This window comes from Mustela nivalis (assembly GCF_964662115.1).
Source record: "Mustela nivalis genome assembly, chromosome: 2".
Taxonomy (NCBI): domain Eukaryota; kingdom Metazoa; phylum Chordata; class Mammalia; order Carnivora; family Mustelidae; genus Mustela; species Mustela nivalis.
Genome location: NC_139021.1, coordinates 4,579,092 through 4,595,957, shown reverse-complemented (window position 1 = coordinate 4,595,957; position 16,866 = coordinate 4,579,092). Strand labels below are relative to the sequence as shown.

General features: G+C 50.2%; 1 protein-coding gene across 1 annotated transcript in view; it reads right to left on the bottom strand.

Moving 5' to 3' along the window:
• FAM135B (family with sequence similarity 135 member B) overlaps positions 1–15,399 on the bottom strand; it is a 279,370-nt gene extending 263,971 nt beyond the window's left edge. The window contains exon 1 of the mRNA XM_082719624.1: positions 15,054–15,399. The gene's annotated coding sequence lies outside the window, so the exon portion shown is untranslated. The remainder of the gene's footprint in view (positions 1–15,053) is intronic.
• Positions 15,400–16,866: the final 1,467 nt, after the last annotated feature.

The window sequence follows — 16,866 nt, the reverse complement described above, 5'->3', positions numbered from 1 at the left end:
AGATGGGATTATGAGAAAGCTTTTTGGATTTTGGTTTTCTTGATCAAAAGAGATAAACTTACATGGAGCACTTACATGAATCTTGGAACACTGCATCAAAAACTAATGGTGTATTTTATGTGACTAACATACCACAATAAAAATGTAAAAAATAATAAAGGGGAAAAAAGAGAGACACTTGGCTGACACACAGCAATTCCTCTCCCCTCTTCCTGCTCCCTACACATCTGGAATATGGACACACGCCCAATGGCAGAGAAGAGTTCTCACAAGCACGGATCCGAAAAAGAAAGCTCCGCACTAAAGATGGCAGAGGAGGAAGTTGAGAGCCTGGGTCCTTGATTTCCCAGGAGAAACTATACAAGTCAGACCTACGGCTGCACAAGAAAAACACAACTATTTAGATATGCCACTGCCCCTGGATCTCTGTGGCTACAGCTAAAGCCAGTTCCTACTGATGCACAACGGCACAGTTTCTTCTCCCACCACAAGCTACAATATCAACCCATTCCCATGACACCTCTTCCCACGCCGTTGCCCGCAAACCTTGTCACTCCTACCTCCTGCCACCTCCTCATCACCACATGTTCTCAGAGACCCAGCACTGCAGCTGGTCTAGTAACAAGTCCCCGGGAAACCTCATCTTTCAGCAGGTCCCTGCCTTTGCACGGGTTAGTCTTCTGCCTTACGATGGCTCTTCCCCACCAGCCCCAGCCTGTAGACGTACAACTGGCCTATCGGGACCAAGGGACCCGTCACCTCCTCCACGGAGCCTTCCTTGATTCTGCAGTTCCTCCCTTCCCTGAACTTCCACGGCACCCCATGGCTGCTTGTGCTCCCGCAATTAATGAATCACTTTTAGATCATCCGTCTTAATCATCTGCCTTCTCATCCATAACTTGAAACCTGTAGAGCAGGGGTCTAGCCTTATCGGCACTCCAAATATGTTTAAAGGTACTTCTGAATCTACTACCTCTACCCACTAGAGCTGTGATCTTAATCTTCTCTAAATTACTGATCTGTAAATTAGGGAGAGCCCCAGGGCTCCCAGATAACACAACTCCGAGGGACAGTGCGCTGCAGGGGACAAGCTCCTCACCCTCAGGTGTGTGTACAATAAAATGCATTGTATCCCTGGAGCTGGGTACTTGACAGATGAAAACCTTCAACACATGCAGAGTCTTACCAGAATGCCTGCTTAAATAAGTTCAATAACATTAGCTATTGGGGTGATAATGAAGATGACGGCTGTATCTTTCTTTGTATCCTCAACACTGAATTCGGACCAAGGTAGATGCTCAGAAACATTTCCTGGTTGAATGAATGACACGAAATCCAGGTTTTGGTTTTAAATTTTAAAGCACTCTGAAGTCTCAGCCCAAAAGGGCACAGAATCAAGCGGTATCCCTGGGTACCTAATTTTCCCACCAAGTCAACTCCTAATGTTTATCCCCTGGAGCTTACCCCACCAGGCAGGCTCCATGTCTGCTTCTGAGCAAGTGAGACCCTGGGGCAGGAAATTTCTGGAGAGGTTCTCCTGGGGACCAACTATACAGGCCAAACTTGGCTAATAATAAACAGAGCTAAATAATGCAGCTGTTAGCTGGGTCTGGATGCCCAGACCCTGGGCCCTGGGGAGTGGAGCTCAGGACGGATCACTCTTGAAGATTTGATCTGCTCATGCAGCTTCCTCAGGGACCCTCTGGAACACAAGATGGCTGGAGCAAAGCAGGCACCGATCGCAACCATTGTCAGCTCAGGGGGACCTAGTAGGGGGAGTAGCTGTTAGCATGCCTCAGTGGTTCTGATCCACAGGTTCCAAAACACTGCACTCTGATGTACTGGGATTGCCCTATATCTGTGGGTTCGTGCATTCAGGTTGTACAATAAGACCCTACCTCAGCAATTAAATGGCATCAGTGTCTAGTGTACAGCAGTGGTAGGAAACCCCTGCAGAGGAAGAGGGCCCGACATGGGTTCTGTCTCCAATTTCACCCAGTCTATTAGGGAAAAAGGAGATCATAGGCACATGAGGGGAAGCCATGGGCATAGATGAGGGGAAGTGAGAATGAAACAGCTTCTAAGGTGTGGGGGACAATTTCAAAGGAAAGAGAAATGATTTGCAAGCAGAAGGAAGCCCAGCAGAAAGGACCCTAGGAATGACCTCTTCCACCCTTCTCATTTTAAAAATGGGGAACAGAGCCCATGAGAAGCAGGGCCCCTCCTCCCAGCGCACACTGATCTGGGAGCACTCTGTGCGTCTCTTGGATCCCTCAGCCTCAGGACAGAGCTTTGGAATCCAATGGCCCTGAGTTGGAATTTGGGCTTTGAGACTGATCTGTGTGATTTCTGGCAAGTCACGTGATCTCTCTCCGAACTTCAGAATCTTCCTGGGTGGCACGGGACAGGTAGGATAGGATGCCTTTATCTCATACAACTGCTGCAGAGATCGCGTGAGAGAAGCCACGTGAAGTGTCTGGCCCAGGGCAGGTGTGTGCACCCTTGCTGAATGAATGAATGAATGAATGAGTGTTTCAGAGCGCTGTCTGGCACAGAAAGAAGAAAGCAACGACTGTGTGCTATTCCTGGCTTCTCCCTACTCTACCCACTGGAAAAACACAAGCTCTAGGAGCGAGGGAGCGAGGCTGTCTTGTTCTCAAGAGCCGCTCCAGCCTACAGCAGGAGGCAAGGCACATGATATGTATTTGACCAAACGTCCTGTAGGAACAAATGAGCCGTTCCTTCTCCACTCTTTGGCACGGTTTCAGGCATTGAGCTAAGTGCCCTGCGTGCAGTAGTAGGCATAGCATTTAATTGTCCAGGCCACCTATGAGAAAAGTGGCCTATTTTCCCTGCCGTACAGATGAAGGGACAGGTTCGGAGAAGCTCACTAACTTCTCCAAATCAGAGCTAGTGAGTGGCAGACCTGAACCATGGCCGGGACCTTCCGGAGGCAAATGCTCTCCTTGCAACCTTCAGGTAAATGTGTCTGCACAGGGCTGCTGGGTGTGTCGGGGCTCGCAGTGGGGCTCTGCTGAGTGAAAGAGAGCGGAGCTGGGCTTGGAGCAGAAGGCCCCGTAGACGCTCTTGGACTGACTCCGGGATTGAGCCAAGCCCAGCCACTGGGGAAGGCCAGAGGAAAAGGGTGGGTGCAGCCATCAGAGGAACAGGGAACGGCTTCACCGAAGAGAGAGGACTCTGACGCAGTGGAGAGCTTGCCCAGATGCGGGTGTGGGCTGTGTGTATGTATGGGTGAGTGTGCGCACACCTGTGTGTCAGGGGCAATAACACATTGTGCTGCAACTGTAAATGGCTCAACCCACCCCTGTTCAGGGACGCCTCGCTCTCCATCTGCCCAGCTGCCATGATCAGACCCCACGATTACCTGCCAAGGAAGCTTCCAGCCCAATGCACACTTCATTCCTGCCGTTAACTCTAGACAAGCCTCACACTATAGCCAACCCAGCCTCCGTTTTAACCTAAAATGAGATGTGTAGTAAAGTAATATACTGATTCTTGGCTGTCTGGGTGGCTCAGTTGGGTAAGCAGCTGCATTCAGCTCAGGTCATGATCCCAGGGTTCTGGGATCGAGTCCCGCATCGGGCTCCCTTTGCTCTGCAGGGAGCCTGCTTCTCCTTCTCCCTCTGCCTGTCACTCCCCCTGCTCGTGGTGTCTCTCTCTCTCTCATTCTCTCTGTCAAATAAATAAAATATTTTTTAAAAAATAAAGTAATATACTGCTAAGTTTAGGTACATGCAATATATTACACCAACGCCCCAGAAGTTTGGACACGTACACTAGTCACTGAAGTTTGAATGGAAATATCCAGGGACACTCAGTTAAACCACACAAAGGGAAGAGCAGCATCTGTAATCTCATTAAATGTATTTTCTTTCGTTTTGGTCTGACATAGTCAATAAAGTCTAACGTGGAAAGGTAAAAACCTAGAATTCTGACTATTTACCTGAATAACTAGGGAGAACACAGATTGCCCTGGGTTACTACTACCACTGCCACTACTGAGTCATCTTCTTTTTCCTCCTCCTCCTCCTCCTCCTCCTCCTCCTGCTCCTCCTCCTCTTTCTGCTTCTTTTTAGTCTTCTTCTCCTGTTCTGCTTCCTCTTCCTCATTCTCTTCGCCGCCTTCTACTTTTTTTTTTTTTTTTTAACCTAAGCAGGCTCCTAGGTCTATAAAGCATCCTTGAAGTTTCCGTGCATATTCCAGAATCAGAAGACGCTAGAAGCAGACCTGATCTTAAGGATCATCAAACAAATCGCTTCATCACCCCCTTCGTCTTCCAAGTCAAACAGAAGCTAACCCGCTTTCCCAAATTCACACGCAGCTGAGTGGTTAAAAGCCAGATACTTGGACTGTATCATTCTTGAGTTTTGTTCTGGGTTTGGGGTTTTGTGTTGTTTTTATGACCCACAGGAAACTTTCAAATGCCCCTCTTAGGGGACATCTGTATGGTGGCTGAAAGGGACAAGCTTTGGGATCAGATGGGTTTGGGGGAACCTGTCCAGGCTTCTTCTCCAGCTAGCTGTGGCACTGTGAGCAAATCCTCTCTCTGTGCTGGGCCTCCTCAGCTCTAAAGAAGGCTGGTACTAGCTCCTGCATGAAGTTTAAATAAAGTATCTCCAGGGAAAGCACTTACTCTAGTCACTGGCAGGCAGCAGGTGTTAGAAAGAACTTTCTGGCCTCTCCCATTTGTACCAGCACCTCTTTTGACTGTCACTTAAAAATGATTTATGGTCATTTTTTTGTTGCCAGCATCCCCATGCTCTCAGAAAGAAAGGCAAAGAAAGAAAACTAAGGAAGTTTAATTCTATTATTCAGGAGCAATTATATTAATATTCATTTTATTCTCTCAGAAGGCCAACACAAGTCAGCATGTTCAAATACTGAGCTTGATAAATTCTACCTTGGGCACAAGATTGCAAGGATAATCTTATCTTTAAACATTTCCTTTAAACAAACTTAAAAAAAAATCCCTCAAAATTTACTCTCTGATGCTTTTTATATTCTGACTTAAAACCAACAAGTTATCACCAAAACCACCAATGCAGTTCCCCAACCATTCTTACACTAATACCTCAGCTATGATGACATGTGCCCAGAAATTAATTTTCCAGAAAACTTATACCAACCCCTTCAATACTAAATACTTTGATATTTAATTCTAGCAATTTCTGATGTATCTCGTTTTAGAAAGAATACTCCCCTGCCTTATTTCAGCAGAGTTTACAGACTATAATTTAGTTTTTCCTGATGACTCACTGTCACACTTCTGAACATAAGTGATGGCTTATCACTTAGTACTTGATGCCCTCAAAGACCCAAACCACGTGAATGTTTCCAGTGTTCCTGCACTGAGGATCCCAAGGTCCTTCCTAATGGATATCCCTTGGTTCACCCCGCGGAGATGTTCCATTCGAGGTGGGTCTCATCCAGGCTCCTCGGTATTCATAGTAGAAGGTCAGTCTCACCATCCACTTAGTGGACATTAAAGTAGACACATTAACCTCGAATCAGAATAAACACTGAAACACCTACTGTGCACCAAGGATGTCAACAGATTTTTATTTCACTTGGTTTGTTTATTTTTACTTTTTCACTTAATCTTCCTTAAAAATCCCTTATGCATTGCCGATTCTCATGGTTTGAAAGAAACTGAGGTCGGAAGAGATAAAGTAGCACACAATATCCTAGAGAGAAGCTGGGATTATTACCAGGTATCGGGAAAAGTATTGTGGAAACTGTATGCCATAGACCCCCGCCCACGTGGTGTTAAGGAGGGGAGTATAGAACAAGAGGATGAATGAGCTAAAACCGGAGAGATCATCGCCCAGAGATTGCCAGGAAATAAAAAATGGCACTAATGGGTGAATTTAGTAAGCAAGCTGAGAGAGAAGGCTGTGTTCCAGAAATGATTCGGGCTATATATCCTGTTGTATGAGTGAAGGTATGCCTGAGTAGAAGGCAGGAAAAGCTCTCCGAGCCGAGAAGGTGAAGGGCAAGGTGCTGCAGGAGTCAGGGAGCTGGACCTGGAAGGCGTCCAAGATCCTAGCAGGACTTGAGGTAGTGAGGAAAACCAAGGTCCAAGTACCAGAATGATCAGAGTCTGGAGAAGAGGGTGTGAGCAAAGGGCCAGTACATGACTGGATGGCCTGGTAGGTACCAGGGTAGCTGGCCCCCTGCTGCAACTGGCCCTGACCCATGATGCTTTCAAGAGGTGAGCAGGAGAAGGCATGGCTAAATCAGGAAGGGAACCCACAGCAGGGCGCTTTGGGTTCTAAGCATTACAAAGTTCAGGGAGATTTTTTTATAGTATGTTTTCGTGACTTCCGTAGGGCACAGGCACTCAGGATCACAGGGTCTTGTGACTGAATGTCATCAGGCCCAAAGCAGCAGTATGTCTTAAAGAAAAGGGGTGCTGTAGTGGAAATATCAGTTAAAATGTCACCAACATGACGGCTCCCCTCCCACTCCGACGCCCTCTCCCAGGTTGGTGCACCCATCCCCCAGCTGCTGTGTTCGCTGATAACAACCCATCGTTGCTCTGTTCTGAGAATCCTCAGATGACCAAGCTGCTTTGCCCGGGAATACCTGGGTGTCTATGTCTCCCAGAGTCACACCCAAGGAATGACCTTGCCTCAAGGTACAAAGTGTTCTGGGGCCACGTGCGCCCCAGAGTTCCCGGCGTGCGCAGGGAGACTAGATAAGGCTGCTCACATATTTATGCCCATTTTCTTCCTTGTCTGGTTCCTTGTTCCTCCCTCCCTGCCAGCTTTCAGCTAAGAGCACCCCCGCTTCAAGCTCTATACTTCAGGCTCTGTGTTCAAGATGTAGGCTGTAGGTCTACAATCTCACGGCCTAAGACAATGAACAGGTGCGGCTTTCCACCGAGGCCAAGTGCCCGTCCGGGGTCACTTGGCTAACAAATGTCGGAATTAGGGAAACCAACTGGTCTGTTTTGTCTGGAACTGGGGGACATGCGGGGAGGGCTGTGTGTCCCCAGGAGGCAAGACATTCAGTTTTCCAACAAGATCAGTTAGTCCCGGGAAAAAAGAGACAACAGAGTTCTCCTGAGCTAGAAGCCGAACATCTGACCAGGATTTCTGAATGGTACTCCCACAAGGCTACCGTTACTCGTTTTCTCATTAAAACATTGTTATTCTGTTATTGAAGATTCCTGCAGTTGTTTTCTTCCACATGTTCTTTGATAAACACTGGCCACATGCTGACGGAGAGCCCAGAAATGCTCTGAGTGCTCAAGGCCGCTGTAAACACGCCCCAGTCCTGCGACCACGGAGCTCTCCACCTTACAGAGAAGAGAGCCAATAGGAAAGGCAGACAAACACATCTGTGGTAACACTGCCGGCGCTTACACAGGGATGGATGCCATGGAGAAAAACACAGCAAGTTCCGCGGCCAGAGGCCAGAGGCAGCTCTTTGGCCGGTGGTCTGGGAAGGTCTCTAACAGAAAACTCTTAGACGAGGGAGAGAAGGAGCTACAGAAACGTCAGCAGAGATGTGTCCTAGCCAGCCGCGTGGAATCACGGGAAGAAGCTCGGAAGGCGAGAGGAAGGTAGTGAGTGTGCATTCGTCGTTTGCATTTTATTTCTGAAAGGGCAGTGGTGGAGACCCGGTGAGTCCGAAAGAACATCTGTATCTGCTCACTCTCTGTCCTTCCCTTGGGTGATCAGTTCTACTCCCGTGCTCTCAGTGAGCGCCTCCGTGCTGATGATTCCCCAAGTCTATATTCAGCCAAGAGTTCTATTCTGAGCTTGACTGAGATCTTTAATTGCCTAAAAATGTACATAGATGTCCTCAGAGACCTAAAAATCTACTTATTCAAAACAGAACTCATCACTTTACCCTTCAGACTCTTTCTGCCTGTGTCCCCAGGCTGGGAGACAGCACCAAGACAGTCCTTGAGACCAGGTCAGAAGATTAAGCATCGCCCTTGATGCCTGTCTGCTTTTAGATACTGTGGGCTGCACGTCCAATACTTCCCACCCTGCTACTGCCTTAATATCTCTAGAGTCGTTGTTCTAGAAAGTTGTTCTTTCTTCATCTCTATTACCTTGGCCTTGGCTACAGTCTTCCTTACCTGTATACACCCTGGATTTCCTTAAAGAGCCTCGCACCAAGCTTCTATGTTTCTCATCTTACCCACCTCCAAAGCACTCTGTATCCTGCAGCCCAAATCCAAAATGCTGGTGTGTCTCTGTCTTCCCACTGTAAAACACTTTCACTGCTGAACAAAGCTGGAGGCATCACATTTTCCAATTTCAAATTATGTTACAAAGCTTTGGTAATCAGAACAGCATGATACTAGCATAGAAACAGACACACATGCCAGTGGAACAGAAAAGACAGCCCAGAAACAAACCCACGCATACATGTTTAACTCATCTTTGACAAAGATGTTAAGAACGCACAAGGAGCAACGAACGGTCTCTCCCATCAAAAGTGTCAACAAAACTCGATATTCACATGTTGAAAGAGTAAAACTGAATCTTTAGGTTCCACTATACACACAAACCAAAATGGATTAGACCTACACATACACCTGGAACCGAAAAGCTCCTAAAATAATAAATAGGGGGAAAGCTTCTGGTCACTGGTCCGGCAATGAGTTTTTGGTATTGACACCAAAATCACAAGCAACAAAAGCAAAAAATAAGCAAGTGGGAGTACATCAGACTAACAGGTGTCGGCACAGCAAAGGAAACAATCCACAGAGTCATAAGGCAACCTAGAGGTTGGGAGGATACATTTGCACACCATGTATCTGATAAGGGGTTAAGATCCAAAATATGTAAAGACCACATATAACTCAATAGCATAGAAACAAATTATCCCCCCCCCCAAAATAGGCAAAGACTTGTCTCAACATACTTCCAAAGAAGTTCCATCTGTATGTCTTCTTACCTGTCTTCAGTGGGTACATGAACAAGTGTGCAACATCGCTCACCACCAGGGAAACGCAAATCAAAACTATAATGACATATCACTTCACACCTGTTAAAATGACTCTAATTTAAAAATATTAAGGTGAGGCATGGTGGGGAGGTACCCTGTTGGGGGGAAAGTAAATTGGTATAGCCATTATGGAAAACAGCATGAAGTCTTCTCAAAAAATTAAAAGTAGAATTACCATATGACTCAGCAATCCCACTTCTCAGTATATGTCCAAAGAGATATCAATCCAGATCTCTGAGAGATACCTGCGTTCCCGTGTTCCCTACAGCATTATTCATAGTAGCCAAGACACGGAGACAAACTAAATGTCCATCAGTAGATAAGTAAGTAAAGGAAATGTGATCTATACATAGCATGGACTATTACTCAGTCCAAAAAAATAAAGAAATCCTACTATTTGTGACAACATGAACAGACATGGAGGATATCGCGCCATGTGAAATACGCCAGGCACAGAGAGACAAATACTACATGATCTCACTTTAAATACAGAAGCTGAAACAGTCAAACTCAGAAGCAGAGAGTAGAAGTGTGGTTATCAGAGGCTCGGGATGGTCAGGGGGTGCAAAGTTTCAGTTAGGAAAGATGAGTAAGTTCTGGAGAGCCAAAGCATAGCACGGTGACCGCAGGTAGCAGTACTGTGTGGTATCCTTGAAATCTGCTAAACATTGTCATCACATCTGATTTTAGTGTGACCAAGATCCCTGCGGCTGTCGTGTGCAGAACAGACTGGGGTGGCAGAGGTGCAGGCAAGGACAGTCGAGAGCCTGGTGTACTCATCCAAGTGAGAGACGAAGGGGCTTGGACCAGAATTATTATCGAAGGGATGGAAAGAAAGACCTGAGCGTCACCCTTGACCCCTCCCTCCCCTTGACCTGCACCAATGGTCACAGTGTCCCATTGATATTTCTCAGATAAATGACACAGCATGTTCACTGAACTGACACTTCTCCGTCTCTCCCTCCTCAGCATTCCTCCTCTCACCAGTTCCTGTCCATTGCACAGGACAGGAAGAGTCATCCCAACTCTCACTGCCTAAATTCAATCATCTCTTATCCACAAAGTCTCCTAAGAGGCCACCATATTTCTTGGTTGAACCATCTTCTCTAACCCAACCTCTGCTCTGCAGCTAGGGTGAATGTTCTGCACAACTCCAGATCTTTCCATGGCTCCCATGACCTTCGGGTTAGAGCACAAGTCCTTAGCATGGTTCTCGAGACTCTCAAAGATGTGGTCCCTATCGCTCTCCCCAGCCTCGAGGAACACCGTCCCCTTCCTGGTGTTCCAGCGCTCTCATCCATTTCACTTCCCGGCTACCTCTTGCTCCCACGGTGCTGTGTGTCACTTCCTCTTCCGACGGCCCTTCCCTGCAGTCTCCATTTAGAAATTCTCAGTCCTCAGCGTAGGATCTCTCTCTTCTCCGAAGCCTTCCTTGGCAGCCCTTGCCAGGAAATGTGTTAAAAATACCTTCTCTTTTTTCCCCACAGAACCCTGCATTGGCTGGTTTGCTCTTGTCTGTCTCCCGCCAACATCCCCTGGCTACCCGGGGCAGGTCCCTTTCTTGTTCATGGTTGACTCTCAGGGCCTGGCATGATGAGTGGCCCAGAGCAGACCATGGACTCAGATTTCCCTGTTGGGCACACCACGCACCTCTCCATCCACACCAGAGGCGGAAGGCCACTGGAAGGAGTCATGGCCCATAGCACCAGTCTCCTCTGTGGTGCTAAAGTCCCCCTGAGGAATCATTCCTGAGATTGGTGTGCAGCCGTCTGGAAATGATTCATGTTTGAACAGAAACGTTTGACCCTGTGGAGCACCCAGAGTCTGGGAAGCTCAGCAAATATTAGACATGTCTGCAAACGTCCTCTGGCTCTCTCAGGTAAGAGTGGACTTCAACCATACAGTTTCTTCTATTTTTTTTTTTTGCTTTGTTTAAGATTTTATTTATTCATTTTTTCTGAAAAGGGTGTAGGCACAGACGGAGAGAGAAAGAGAATCCTAAGCAGACTCCCTGCTGAGCTTGGAGCCCAACATGGAACTTGATCCCAGGACCCTAAAATCATGACTTGACTGAGAACCAAGAGTCCAACGCTTAACCGACTGAGCCACCCAGGTGCCCCCTAGTTTCTTCTGTTTTGAATCAAGGAGAACTTCCAACATGGACAGAGCAGCAGAGCATCTTAGCTGGGGTTGGATAAGACTTGGGCTGGGTAAGGATGGAGAGCATGCAGTCTTCAACACTTTGCAAGTCCCAGGATAGCCTTGGGGAACACTAGCCTTCTAGAAGGGAAAATTCTAAAAAAAAAAAAAAAAAAAAGAAAGAAAAATATGGCAGTTACAGTGAATTAAGGTGTAAGGTTCGGACAAGTGAGGAGTGTCGATGGTAAGGCCAGGCAGGAGCCACCGGTGTAGCTCTGGTGAAGAGAAAGAGAGACTAGTGTATGGAGACACCAAGAAAGCAGAGCTAGATGGAGCCCCGGGAAACATCCAGGCCATTTACAGATGAGGAAACCGAGGCCCAGAAAGGTGAGGGGATGGCCCAGGTCAGCAGTCCTGTGAGCAGTTAGTGTCCGAGCCAGAGGGACGTGTCAGTGCACAAATCTAAGTCTTTAGCTTGTTCTATCTCCTCCCTTGCGGCATCTCGCATGAGAAACTCCGCTCTGAGGGTGTTAGTGTTCTCCTTCTCCCTCCCCACCCCGCAACCCCGGATAAGAAAGGGAGGTAAAATACAAGGAGGAAGTGCACTGGGGGCATTTCAAAAAACTCGAAACCTTCTGTGATTGGCGATCATAAATATCATTGGGAAGGGATAGATACCACATATTAAGGTCAGGCATGACACTGGCCTTAGTGTGGCATCTTCCCAAGACGTCCTGAAAGGTATCTGTCATTGCAGTGCCATGCAGAGAAGGCAGAGGGCTGACGGGGACAAAATGACTGACCGAAGGTCCCCAGCGCTCACAAGTGGAGGAGCCAGGACTTCCAGTGGGTCTCATCGGCTGCTGTGTAACTACACAGAGAGATTTTGCTCATTTTCCATAACAACAACAACAAAAAATAATTGAGGAAAATGAATAATGTATTGAGTAGCGTATTTTACAGTTTATGAACTGCTTTTAGTGCATGGCTATCCATTCACTCCAAGCACTCGGCATCGCTGTTGGATGGGCAATAGCATCCACGTTTTACAAATGAGGAAATGGAGGGACGCGGCAAGCAGGTGTCCTGGTTCCGGGGCCCCTTAGAACCAGATTCAAATCTAGGCTTTCTTGCTCCACCCTATGTCCCTTTCCGTGTTACTAGAGCTGAAATCAAGGAAAGCAACTGACAGGAGAGAAATGCATTTTAAGTTTAAAATATTCCATCAGATGTTTTCAGCCAACGTGCTATGAAGGCCATTCAACACTAGATTACAGTTATTCTAAAGTACCCACTTGAAAAAAAAAAAAAAAGAGCATTTTAAGGCAAAATATGTGTTTCTGTTCTCCGTCACTCTGCTTCAGTGGCCTGACCCTAAATAAGGCCCAACAACCCAGCAAGCATCCTTCAGGCTTGCACTTACTGAGACGGGGGGAGGTGGCTAGGACAGCCTTTGGGCAAGACTCTTCGAGCAGGTAGGTGTGCTGCAGGGAAGGCCTTTCCACGGACTCAGCCACTCACTAGGGCAGTCATCTGCCAGGCGTTGGGGCCACAACCATGGTAGAATAAGGCAAAGTTCCTGCCCTCCAGGAGCATGAACTCTAGCCAGGGCAGGCGTATGTTGGAGCAATGACAACATGACCCAGCACAGGTGTCACACAAAGCAGCCCCAAAGTGTCGTGGGAGCACAGGGGACAGAGCTCAGGAAGGCTTCCCATCAGAAGGGGCATTTGAATTGTCATGAAGGGAAGAGGGGAGAGAGAAAGGGTCATTCTAGGCAGAGAGGCCAGTGCGAGCAAAAGTCAGGGTATAAAAGAGCAGAGAATAGTAGAAGACAGTCCTGGCTCGTTCCAGAAATGACGGTTCCCTCGACAATGACATCAAACTGAAAGCACTCTGTCGAACTGGGCCATCATTTGGTAAGCATCTACCATCACAGGACAGAGCTGTACGAGGGTGAATCCACCCACAAGGGCCTCACAACGTGCCCAGTGTGTCTACCTAACCAACATCCAAATGAGTCCCTACTATGTGCAAATCCCCACTTACACTACAGACCACTTAGTTTAACTCTGTGGTGAGCAGACCTCAGTGCTCCCAAACGTGAGTACTGCGTTTGATGCCAAAGCTCTTGACCTTCAACATTTGTAAACAAGGATGACATGCTGTGTTTCCCCTGATGAAGGCCTCTTTAGATTTCCCTGAGTGTATCTTGGACCAGACGACAGCGTTTCAGCTGTGAGTCACTGACCAATATCGCTACCCCCGCTTCACAGGTGATGTATGTTTAATGATTTGCCGATCTGAGGAAGGGAGTTTCTTCGGCAAAGAATAATTCTTTTCATGTGCGTGACAAGTTGGGTTTTGAACAGCCTTTCTCCACGCATCCTCTCCATCACCCCACTTGATTGTCACAAGTGCCTGGCGGGGTGCAAGGACTCTGAACGTCCCCATTCTACAGACGAGAGAACGGAGTCTCACCGAGGCAGAGCAATCCAAGGTCGTGGAGCAAGTGTATGGGGAAATGAGAGCTCGAAACCATGTCTCCTGACTCCCCAGTCCTGCCCTCTTTTCTCTCGACTTTACCATCTGCCCGGAATACAATAATATCATTCTCATTAGGACGTGAATCCCAGAAGAAATGCTGGTCAAATCACATCCCCTCGGGCAACATAAGTACAGCATAAATTAAAAGACCAATTAAAGAACATGGCCTTTTAACTGGGACTTACCACTGTCCCCCGGGGCAAGAATGTAGAAGTCAGTGGCTGCCCATTCCAGAAATTACCCAGAGACCCACTTACCCACATGCAAGAGGCTTTAACCCCAAACTATTCACCTAACTTTATCACCCTTCTCTATGCTTTTCTGGTGCCCCAGCCCCCGTGGAGCTGTGTCTAGAATCATTGCCCAAACCTCTGCCCGTCTCTCTGGCCAGAAGACGCAGCAGCAGCAGCAGCCCATCCCTCCCTGGGGATAGGTGCCTCTCAGCTCTGACACACACATCTCTCAACACCAGGAGCCTCAGAACCTGATGAAAAACCAATGCTTCTCTAGTTCAAAGAGAGCATTGAAGCGAGATTCCCTAGCTGTCTCCAAGTGGGATAGTCCGCCAATGGCTAGAGCCCTGGGTGGCCAAGGGGACAAAGAGTGTTATTATACTCCAGGGAGTCTTGTTTTGCTGACAATGGGGGGGGGGGGGCTAGAAATGAGGCGAGGAGAAAAGGAAGGGGCATTTTGGTTGCTCGCTTACAATTTTGTATCAATTCCCACTCCACCACCAACAATCCAAGGCAGTAACATGATAAACTCCAGGGATACACCTGGGTCCCCAAACGGTAATAGTTACTACTTCCCCCATCCAAATTCCCCCCTCCGGGTGCTGGGTTTGAAGCCGACTTTACAGATCAAGAGCTGGTGTGCGCTCCGGTCCTTTTCCATGTCATAGCTGAGCTGCAGTGCCCCCCCCCACCCCCGGCCCCAGCCAAACCACAGGGAGAACAGGTCTCTGGGTCAGCCCGGATCGCAGAGAATCCTTACCACTGCCCCCTCCACCCCGACGCCGGTGTCTCCGGAACCTGCCTGGGGTCCACGGGCTCAGAGGAGCCGCCTGTGCCAAGGTCTGGACGTGCTCCCTCAGCCTCCATCTGGGACTTCTGCGGGGACCACCTCCTTCACCAGCGCGTCCCCCCAACTATCGCCCCAGATTTCCCCTCCTGCCCTCCCAGACCTGCCCAGACGCGCCTGGAGACTAGAGGACAGAGAGCTTGGGGGTTGGGGGTGTAGACCGAAGGAGATAAACCACATTTCGCGGCGGAATCCCTGTTAAGTAACAGAAAGCCATCCAACTAGCAACCACGCTTCCAGAAACGTCACTGCTACCGCGGAGAGAGTTTGCAGCTGCCGACCCCAGCGCTCTCACCTACCTGCCTCCCGCTGCAGGGCTCCCCTCGGCTCCGGGCCGCGCCGGCTGCCTCCCTCCCGGCTCTCCGCAGCGGCGGTGGGCGCTCCGCGGGGTCCGGGCGCCCGCGAGCTGGGTCTCCGGTGCCCGCGGCGAGGCTGCCTGGAGGAGGAGTAAGAGCTGCCGCCCGCCGCCGCCGCGGTGCTGATGCGGTTGCTATGGTTATGGAACTCCGCAGCTGCCCCCTCTCGGCGCAACAGCTGCCCGGCCGCGGCCTCCGGGCAGCCCCGCGAGCCGGGCCGGGCGGCGAGGCTGGGCGCGGGGCGGGCGCCGGCCGCGGGCACTGCGGAGGAGGACGCGGGGCGGCTGCGCTCGGCCTGCCCGCTCGGCTCTGCGCGGCGCCCGCGCTCCGCTCCCGCCCCCGCCGGGACGCGGCCGCCCGCCCGCTCGCCCGCCCCCGACCCCGCGCCCCGCCCCGGCCCTCTCCGCGCCGCCGCCGCCGCCGCCGCCGCCCCCCCACCCCGCCCGCCGGCCCGAGCATGCTCAGTGTGCGGCCCCGAGGCGCCCTCCCGCGTGGCGGGGCTGGGCGGCGGCGGCGCGCGAGGCCCTTCCCGGAGCCCCGGCGGGGTCGCCGGTGCGCTTCGGGGGAGCGGCCCGAAGGCGGCCCGGCAGGTGCCCCGGGCCAGCTCTGAGCGAGCGCAGGACCACCGCCCGGCGACCCCATCCAACCTGCCCACCCGCTGCCGACCGGCTCGGACACCGGCGAGATGGGGCCCACGGGGAGAGGCGAGGGTTGAGGACGGATGGCGCAGCTGGCGTCCTCTGAGCATCCCTCGCGGGCATGGCACCGGGGGACAGGCCTGCGAAGGCCTGGGGACATGTGGCTTCACAGACGAGGAAGCAGCCTCAGAAGGGGGGCCAGGGCCGGACTCCGGAGACCCGCGCGCAGCCCCGCCGACGGACGGGGCTGCACCAACTCACATCCCAACCAGAACCGCGGGCGTGACCGAGAAACTGCAGCCACTGAGACCCCGGCCCCGGCTAATCCAGTCGGGGCGGAGGGAGGTCATCAAGGCAGGACACCTGAAAGAGGGGACAAGAAGAAGGCACAGAGGTGAAGTCTGAGGAAGGAAGTTCCAACCAAAAGGAGAGGACCCGATGTGCAAAGGCCCGGAGGCCAGGCGGCCAGCGCTGGTTTGACCCACGCTTGTGATGCAGCAGAAGGGAGCAGAGTGGACCACAGAGGTTCAAGGAACAGGGTCGGCCAGGGCCTTGAGAGCCAAGTGAGGAGGGCGGCATTCGACCCTAAAGACAACAGGAAGCCACTGAAGAACCTTAAGCAGGAGAAAGGCTGGGTGGCTAAGTGGGCAGTCACCCCGGCCGAAGTGTGGATGGTGGGGCTAAGGTGGGCATTAAAGCTCCAAGAGGGGGTGTCCAGACGGTGTTGCGTGTTGCCGCCTTCTTGCCCTGGAGGGCGGAAGGCCACGTTCTGTCTACATTGCTCTCCTTGCTACAGCGGCCAGCGGAGCCTCACACCGCACGTGTGCTCTGTAAATGTGTGGTGCGTGGCCAATAAATGAATATTTATTTCTCCATAGAGAAAATGGATTCCTTTCTTTCATAATTTTTCTGTCTTTAAAATGTGATCAAAATCATGTGGCATTTATTTTGCCTTAAACATTGCATTTTTAGGCAGCCTTATTTTTGAAAGCCAGCCCAAGTCCCCAGTGTTCTCCTCTGTCTTAGATGGTCCGCGACAACGCAGATACGGAGCACAAGAGCGCAGGGTTTGCTTGTTTCCTGATAGTTTTCAATTGGCGGATAAGAGAGCTCCAGGA